Below are 7,500 nucleotides of genomic sequence, written 5' to 3'. Positions count from 1 at the left end.
ACGGCCCAAAAACGGGCCAAAACTGGCCATTTTTGGCTGCGCGAGCGGCGAGCGGCGGACAGCGAGCGAAGCGAGAGGCAGCACCGTCCCTGCTATACGAAAGCCCCATCCAGCCCTGTGCCACCCGGGGGGTTCCAGGGTGCTGAGATGGCTGACGTTTTGCTCCGCTCTCGACGGTCACCGCGCAATGCAAGAACAGGCCAAAAACTGGCCAAAACGGCCCAAAAACGGGCCAAAACTGGCCATTTTTGGCTGCGCGAGCGAGCGGCGAGCGGCGGACAGCGAGCGAAGCGAGAGGCAGCACCGTCCCTGCTATACGAAAGCCCCATCCAGCCCTGTGCCACCCTGTCACGACCTTAGCTGGAATTGCCTAAGGCGTGCGGCACCCTTGCGGCCAAAGACGCGAACTTAGCTTGCGTTGCCTAAGTCGCGAGTCACCCGTGCGGCAAAGACGCGAACTTAGCTTTGCCTTGCCTAAGTCGCGCTTCGCCCTTGCGATCTTGCTCCGCAAGGATCAGCCCACTTTGTAACCTCTCGCAGGTCCCGAAGGACCTGTAAAAGAGAAAGAGAGTTAGATCGAAAGAACGAGCAACGGACACGTCCCGAAGTCTCGCGAAAAGGAAAGCTTTACAAGCAATTCGTCGAACACCTTGTGTGCACAAGAGAAAAGAGGGAGAGGGGGAAAAACAAGGCTTTCAAGGATGAACGAACAGCTGCAAGCCCACAAACAGCCGCTCACCTGGTCCCGGACGCAACACCAAGTTCCCGTAAAGGTCACGTACGAACTTGCGAAAGAGTGTTCAACGCCCGGTATATAACCGAAGCCCCATCCAGCCATGTGCCACCCGGGGGGTTCCTGGGTGCTGAGATGGCTGACGTTTTGGTGAGCGGAGGCAGCACTCCGCTCACCTCCCGCGGCACGCGAAAACGAAGCCGTTTTGGGCTGTTTTGGGGCTGTTTTGCTCGGTTCGGTGAGCGGTCGCTTTGCAACGCTGCAGCTTGTTCGAACTTACATATTTACAAGCAAAATGACCCAAAACCATGAGAAAACATGCTGTTGGGCAGCTGTACATGCGGGTGTGAGCGACGAACGGTTCGTTGAACGGAGTTGTTGCGGGTGCGCGACGACCGTTCGTGACATTCTCCCCCACTTAAACTGTCGACGCCCTCGTCGACGCTTGTTGGTAGGTGTTGATGACTTCTTCTTCATGTCGCAGGGCGTCTTCAGGCTCCCAACTGGCTTCAGTTCGGGGAAGCTTTCGCCACTTCACCAAGTACTCTGTCTGTTCCGCTCCGTTGGGTAGCTTTATCTTGCGATCCGCCAGAATGGTTTCCACTCGCTTCTCGTAGGAGGCTGTGATGGGAGGTAGCCGAGTTGGAACACTTCGAGAAGCGTCTTGCGGATCTGAATGGTAGGCCTTCAGGTTGCTGGCGTGAAGAACGTTGTGAATTTTGAACCACGCCGGCAGCTGCAACTTGTAAGAAACATTGCCTACCCTGCTGATAATTGGGAAGGGCCCTTCATACTTACGCACCAATCCTTTGTGGACTCTTTTCCTGAAGAATTGGAGTGATGCTGGTTGGAGCTTTACCAACACCAAATCGCCAACTTTGAACTCCTGTGGTCGCCTTCCCAAATCTGCCCACTTCTTCATCCGTTTTGCCGCCTTCTCCAAGTAAGCCCGCGCAATATCGGCATTTCGATGCCACTCCTTTGCGAAATGGTAGGCTGATGGACTACTCCCAGTATACCCAATAGCCATAGTGTGCGGAGTCGACGGTTGTTGTCCTGTGATAATTTCGAAGGGGCTCTTGTTGGATGCAGAGCTCCGCTGCAAGTTGTAGGAGAATTGGGCGATGTCCAACAGCTTCACCCAATCTCGTTGATTGGCACTCACGTAGTGCCGGAGATACTGCTCTAAGAGCGAATTTATTCTTTCAGTCTGACCATCCGTCTGGGGGTGGAGGCTTGTAGAGAAGTATAACTTTGATCCCAACAATTTGAATAGCTCGGTCCAGAACCGTCCCAGAAACCGAGCGTCTCGATCACTAATGATATTGTGTGGGACTCCCCAATACTTCACTACACCCTTCATCATCAGTCTGGCCGCCTCTTCAGCTGAGCAGTGTAGGGGAGCAGCAATGAAAGTTGCATACTTTGAAAACCGATCGACCACTACAAGTATCGATCCAAGTCCCCCTACAGGTGGCAAGCTTGATATGAAGTCTAAGGAAATGCTCTCCCAAGGCCTTTCTGGTACGGGCAACGGCTCCAAAAGTCCCACCGGCTTCCGCTGCTCCACCTTGTCTTGTTGGCAAGTAAGGCATGTTCGAACATACTCCTCCACATCAATCCCCATTTTTGGCCAGTAGAAGGCTCTCTCCACGAGAGCCAACGTTCTGTGAATGCCGGGGTGTCCAGCCCAGAGGGAATCGTGACACTCTTTCAAGAGTTCACGCCTTAGATTGTCCACTCGGGGAACATAAACCCTATTCCCTTTTGTGTAAACAAGTCCCTCCTGGACCCAAAATCGTCGTGCCTTGCCTTCTTTGATGAGCTGCATCAGGATAACTGCCTGGGGATCACTATACAGTCCATCTCTGATTCGGGAAAGGAAGGTTGAGTGTAACTGACTTGCTTGGCCTCTGCCCTCCAGTTGTGCAGCATTCACGCACTCCACCTTCCGACTCAGCGCATCGGCCACGACATTCGCCTTCCCGGGCTTATATTCCATTGCCATATCAAATTCAGCCAGGAAGTCCTGCCACCGTGCTTGCTTTGGGGAGAGCTTCTTCTGAGTTTGGAAATAACTCAGGGCGATGTTATCTGTCCTCAGCACAAATCGCGACCCGAGGAGGTAGTGTCGCCAAACTCGTAGGCAGTGGATCACCGCTGTCATCTCCTTCTCATGCACTGGATACCGCCTCTCGGTCTCGTTGAGTTTGCGGCTCTCGTAGGCCACCGGATGACCTTCTTGCATGAGTACTCCACCAATAGCAAAGTCCGAAGCATCTGTATGGACTTCAAAGGGCTCTCCATAGTTTGGCAATTTGAGCACTGGTTCTTCCAAAACAGCAGCCTTTAGATCTTGGAATGCTATCTCACATCTGTCAGACCACTTCCAAGGCTGCTCCTTCTTCAGCAACTCCGTCAGTGGAGTTGCCCGCTTCGAATATCCCGCGATGAAGCGTCGGTAGTAGTTGACGAAACCAAGGAAGGATCTCAACTCTGGCACCTTCTTTGGAGTTCGCCATTCCGCAACTGCTTGCACCTTCGACTTGTCCATCCGGATGGAGCCATCACCGATTCGGTGCCCCAAGAACAGGATCTCAGTTTGAGCAAAGTAGCATTTCTCCCTTTTTACGAACAAAGTGTTCTCCCTGAGAACCTTGAAAATCGTCCGAAGGTGCTTGACGTGCTCCTCGAGCGTTTGGCTGTAAACGACGATGTCGTCCAAGTAGACGACCACGAACTTATCCAAATACTCCTTGAATAGCTGGTTCATGAGAGTACAGAATGTTGCCGGAGCGTTGGTTAAGCCGAAAGGCATCACCAAGAACTCAAACGCTCCATATCTGGTCACACATGTAGTCTTTGCTTCGTCGCCTTCAGCAATGCGCACCTGCCAATACCCCGACCGAAGGTCGAGTTTTGAGAAATACTTTGCCTTGCCCAATTGGTCGAACAAGTCCGCGATGAGCGGGATGGGATACTTGTTCTTCACTGTTACTTTGTTGAGGGCTCGGTAGTCGACGCATAATCGGAGACTCCCATCTTGTTTCTTCTGAAAGAGAACTGGAGCTCCGAAAGGTGCTTTTGAGCTGCGGATGAGACCACCGCTTAGCAGTTCACCTAACTGCTTTCTGAGTTCTGCCAACTCTGGCGGGGGCATGCGATAGGGTGGTCTCGCTGGAGGCTTCACTCCTGGCTCCAGCTCAATACTGTGATCCACGCCTCTGCGTGGCGGAAGAGTCTTCGGCAACTCAGGTGGCATAACGTCTTTGAACTCCTTCAGGACGTTGGCCACCACAGCAGGTTCTTGAATGGCTTCTTCATTGAGTGGCTCTAGCTTCATAGCAGCCACGAATGTTAGTTCGCCCTTTCGCACCCCTTTCTTCAATTGTAATGCCGAAATATGTTGGGGCTCCTTGGTTCCTCTCCGAGAGACGGGCACCACACAGGGGTCATCGCCTCCCATCATACATAGGGAATTCAAGAATGGCATCGGCACCAACTTCGCCGCGTGCATAAACTCCATTCCAAGAATCACTTGGAAGTCGTCTAGTGGCACGGCCATCATGTTGGTGGTTCCGCTCCAAGTCCCGATTCTGATGGGAACTCCCTTTGCCAATCCGGAGATTCGCCTGGCCTCCGAGTTCACTGCTTTCATTCGGCTTGGGCTCTTCTCCAATGTCAACCCAAGTCGCTGTGCTTCACGATCGGCTATGAAGTTGTGGGTAGCGCCCGTGTCCACCATTGCACGGGTCGTTTGGCCATTCAGCTTGATGTCCACATACATCAGTTCACTACTTCCTGCTTTTTGTGCCTTCGTCTTCGTGTTCTCCCCCACTTGACCCCGCATAGCGTTCAACAAACGCATTGCTCCCATTCGGGGTCCTTGCGACTCTTCATCGTCGCTGCTGGATTCAGAACTGCTTGAGCTAAGGGCAACAGTTTTGCCCTTGTCCGATCGGGGAGGGTGGATGGAAGCTGTCAAAGCGTTGAGTGCCTGCTTCTGTGGGCACTCCCTTACCATGTGCGGTCCTCCGCACAAGAAGCATCCTCCAGGTTTTGAGGCCTTGCCTTTTGGATTCGGCCCTTTGTGGGAGCTCTTCTTCTTCTGTTCGCCCCCGAGCTCCTTCCCTCGAGAATGTTTTTGAGGGCGATTGCTTGAAGATTGTTTCCTTCTCGCTGGGTCTTCGGAGGAAACGAAGTCGGTGAGCCTTTCTGCAGCTGCAATTGCCCCGACCACGTCGGTAACATTCCTTCGATTCAGCTCTTGCTGAGCCCATGGTTTCAAACCATCAAGGAAACTGAACAACTTGTCCTTCTCGGACATGTCCTGTATGTCCAGCATCAGTGCAGAAAACTGCTTTACATAGTCTCGGATGGTGGTACTTTGGCGGAGTTGTCTCAACTTCCTTCTTGCGACGAACTCTGTGTTCTCCGGTAGGAACTGAGTTCTCAACTCCCGCTTCAAGTCTTCCCATGTGTCGACTCGACACCGACCTTGTTGGATCTCCTCCCAACGAGTTCGCCACCAAAGTTTCGCATCTCCATTCAGATACATTGTTGCTATAGAAACTTTGGTATCTTCAGAATCGGGCCTCGTAGCTCGGAAGTATTGTTCCATGTCGAACAGAAAGTTCTCGAGCTCCTTGGCATCTCTGGCCCCTCCGTATCCATGGGGCTCAGGTGCCCTCAAGTTTTGTGGCGGTGCAACGCGGGTGTTGCCTCCTCCCGCATTTAGCGTTCTTGTGAGCATAGCCACCTTTGCCGTGAGTTCCGCCACAACGTCTTGTAAGTGCAGCACGGAGTCCTTGGTGTCATCGGACAGTCGGTCGACTAGGGCCTCGACCTTGTCGATCCTGGACTCCGCTTCCTCTTGCGAGCTCTCTACCCCAACAAGTCTTTGTTGGCCATGGTAGAGTTCCTCCATGCTCGCTTCCAGAACATCCAGGCGGGTTTCCGCCGTCGTGAGTCTCTCCTTATGACTCTTTTTCCCAGTTAGCGCACCAGATTGCGCTTCCTCCGCTCGCGGAGAGTTACCAACTTCTCGCTCATCCTGTTCGCTGCCGCGATCCTCGTGAGCGGCTCCAACAGCATGAGAGCGAGTGTGCACATGCAGCCCACCTGCGGCTGCTTGGGGCAAGGGTCCAGCTTGCCCCGTCTTGCTCGATTCGCCACGATGCTTTGCCATGGCGAAGTTGCGAAGTTCGTTCGCTGTTCGATCGAAGAGCTTGCCCGCTCTGATACCACAATGTCACGACCTTAGCTGGAATTGCCTAAGGCGTGCGGCACCCTTGCGGCCAAAGACGCGAACTTAGCTTGCGTTGCCTAAGTCGCGAGTCACCCGTGCGGCAAAGACGCGAACTTAGCTTTGCCTTGCCTAAGTCGCGCTTCGCCCTTGCGATCTTGCTCCGCAAGGATCAGCCCACTTTGTAACCTCTCGCAGGTCCCGAAGGACCTGTAAAAGAGAAAGAGAGTTAGATCGAAAGAACGAGCAACGGACACGTCCCGAAGTCTCGCGAAAAGGAAAGCTTTACAAGCAATTCGTCGAACACCTTGTGTGCACAAGAGAAAAGAGGGAGAGGGGGAAAAACAAGGCTTTCAAGGATGAACGAACAGCTGCAAGCCCACAAACAGCCGCTCACCTGGTCCCGGACGCAACACCAAGTTCCCGTAAAGGTCACGTACGAACTTGCGAAAGAGTGTTCAACGCCCGGTATATAACCGAAGCCCCATCCAGCCATGTGCCACCCGGGGGGTTCCTGGGTGCTGAGATGGCTGACGTTTTGGTGAGCGGAGGCAGCACTCCGCTCACCTCCCGCGGCACGCGAAAACGAAGCCGTTTTGGGCTGTTTTGGGGCTGTTTTGCTCGGTTCGGTGAGCGGTCGCTTTGCAACGCTGCAGCTTGTTCGAACTTACATATTTACAAGCAAAATGACCCAAAACCATGAGAAAACATGCTGTTGGGCAGCTGTACATGCGGGTGTGAGCGACGAACGGTTCGTTGAACGGAGTTGTTGCGGGTGCGCGACGACCGTTCGTGACAACCCGGGGGGTTCCAGGGTGCTGAGATGGCTGACGTTTTGCTCCGCTCTCGACGGTCACCGCGCAATGCAAGAACAGGCCAAAAACTGGCCAAAACGGCCCAAAAACGGGCCAAAACTGGCCATTTTTGGCTGCACGAGCGAGCGGCGAGCGGCGGACAGCGAGCGAAGCGAGAGGCAGCACCGTCCCTGCTATACGAAAGCCCCATCCAGCCCTGTGCCACCCGGGGGGTTCCAGGGTGCTGAGATGGCTGACGTTTTGCTCCGCTCTCGACGGTCACCGCGCAATGCAAGAACAGGCCAAAAACTGGCCAAAACGGCCCAAAAACGGGCCAAAACTGGCCATTTTTGGCTGCACGAGCGAGCGGCGAGCGGCGGACAGCGAGCGAAGCGAGAGGCAGCACCGTCCCTGCTATACGAAAGCCCCATCCAGCCCTGTGCCACCCGGGGGGTTCCAGGGTGCTGAGATGGCTGACGTTTTGCTCCGCTCTCGACGGTCACCGCGCAATGCAAGAACAGGCCAAAAACTGGCCAAAACGGCCCAAAAACGGGCCAAAACTGGCCATTTTTGGCTGCACGAGCGAGCGGCGAGCGGCGGACAGCGAGCGAAGCGAGAGGCAGCACCGTCCCTGCTATACGAAAGCCCCATCCAGCCCTGTGCCACCCGGGGGGTTCCAGGGTGCTGAGATGGCTGACGTTTTGCTCCGCTCTCGACGGTCACCGCGC

This window comes from Musa acuminata, unplaced genomic scaffold (assembly GCF_036884655.1).
Source record: "Musa acuminata AAA Group cultivar baxijiao unplaced genomic scaffold, Cavendish_Baxijiao_AAA HiC_scaffold_765, whole genome shotgun sequence".
Classification (NCBI taxonomy): Eukaryota; Viridiplantae; Streptophyta; class Magnoliopsida; order Zingiberales; family Musaceae; genus Musa; species Musa acuminata.
Note: the sequence above shows the minus strand (reverse complement) of the source record.